The 2,006-nt window shown below is 43.8% G+C and overlaps 1 pseudogene; it reads right to left on the bottom strand.

Moving 5' to 3' along the window:
* Nucleotides 1-965: 965 nt before the first annotated feature.
* LOC102849364 lies at nt 966-1,463 on the bottom strand (annotated as a pseudogene).
* Between the last annotated feature and the right edge of the window lie 543 nt (nt 1,464-2,006).

Below are 2,006 nucleotides of genomic sequence, written 5' to 3' on the forward strand. Positions count from 1 at the left end.
CATTACTTATATCACTACTTCCCTATTTTTAATGTCCTATGTTTATTGTAACTTGGGTATTTCTCTGTCTGACTCAATTTCTGAATCAATCATGTACATTTTGGTTTGTTTCCAGTTATTGACTCTCAGTCCAAAGAACTCCATTGAGTAGAACGCCAGTTAGTGTTTCTGTTGTTGCTCTAAAAACAGATCCTCTAATCAGTTTTCAGTGGCAGTAAATCCCAGGAGTGGAGTGTGCCCATCTTTCTTCTGTGGAGCAGCTGGTGGATTTGAATTTTACCTTTGGGTTGGCAGCACAGCTTTTACCACCAGAGCTCCCTTCCCTGGTATTTATTATAGTGCTAATCTAGTTTTCACAAACTCCATTAGTTTCTGTTTATCTGGAAAGGAGCTAACTTTGCTATCCACAAAGGTTTGGGGTTTTTTGGTTTTTTTTTTTGTTAACTTTTTTATTATTTATTTTTGTTTATTTGTTTTAAATGGAAGGTTTCTGGGTGGCCCTGACTCAAGTGGGCATGTCCAGGGGACAAGGGAATGGGAACCAGCCAGTAAGGGGAGAGGTAATCTCCACAGCGTTCCATTTATATGCAGATAAACAGACAAGCACAGAGTCACTACTGTGGTTAGAAATTGGCAGCCAGGAAAGGGAAAGGAATAGGTAGGGAATGGAGGTGTCAGTAAAAAAAATAAAGGTACCCCTTAAACTGGGACATCTGGGGGAACTTGGTCTGTTTCAACCCAATAAAAATCAGAAGATCAAAAGCTATTTAGGATGGCCAGAACCATCAGGGGAAAAGGGAGAAGGGGGTGGGGGACAGTTTGGCAACTAGGTTGAAATGATTGCCCTCCCCATTGCTGGGATCCCCCACCCCCAGCCTCTCTGGTCTGGCAGGAAGGGAGCAGCCTGCAATCCCTATGGGCAGATATGAGGCTGCCAGATGCTCTAGGCAGGGGGCTGAAGGGGCTTACAAGGGCATGCCCTCCAGGGAGATGACAGCACTGCCCCTGTTTCTCTGCCAGGGTGCAGCAGTCCTTGACTTCCTCATAGCAGTTTGCTTGTAATTCATGCTTGATCCCTGTCAGCTTCTTCTTGATGGCATCCTTGGAACTAGCATAGATCATTTTGCTCTTATGGGCTGCACACTCAGGGGCCCAAAAGATAAACATCGGGTCCTCCTTCTTGCTCTCCTTGGTCTCGTAGGTGTCATCAGAGAGGGCATAGTGGCAGTCTTTGTCTGGCAGCATCTTGACAAAGGTGGCATAGAGGTCATTGACAGTCTGGCCGACATCTCCAACCAGAATCTCCTTGCCCTCCTCCGGGATGATGTTCTTCTTGTCCTCGCTCAGGGAGAAGAGCACTGCCTTCTTGCACTTCTTCACCTCCTCTGGTGTCATTGATTTGCTCACCCTCATGTCACTGAACACCTGATGACACCATCAGAGACAGCCACACCAGAGGCCATGTTTCCTGAAGCGAAAGGGATATGGTAAAGAGAGCAAGAGAAGACAAGAGTGGTCGCAGCTGGTGCCTGGATCCGACTGCAAGATAAAGTTTTGCTGGGTATAGAACATTTGGTGGATGATTTCCACCCCCACCCCCTTTCATAAGTGTTAAGTGTGTTATTCCATTACCTTTCTTTCTGCATGGTTTCTGTTGAGAAATCTGAGTCTTACTGGCTGTCTAATATAATTTTTCCTCGGCTGCTTTCAGTATTCTTTTTTTTTTCTCTTTAATTTTGGAGAATTTGATTATGATGTCTCGGTATTTTACTTTTGGGGGCCTATCCTTCTTGGGGTTTGCTCAACTTCTCAAAAGCATATTCTCTCCTTTTTCACAATACTTGGGAAATGCTTTTCCAGTAAATGTTCAATGATATTCTCTGTTTTTGTTTTTTTTCCCCATTCTTGAGATCCAATCATGAGTAATTATGTTCTACATGGTTCTTCTGCTTTTCTTCTTTTTTTTATTTCTATAATATATTAGCATTCAGGATTTGTCCTCCATC

The sequence above is a fragment of the Elephantulus edwardii genome, unplaced genomic scaffold, assembly GCF_000299155.1.
Source record: "Elephantulus edwardii isolate Elephantulus edwardi_28Jun2011 unplaced genomic scaffold, EleEdw1.0 scaffold00094, whole genome shotgun sequence".
NCBI classification, from domain to species: Eukaryota; Metazoa; Chordata; class Mammalia; order Macroscelidea; family Macroscelididae; genus Elephantulus; species Elephantulus edwardii.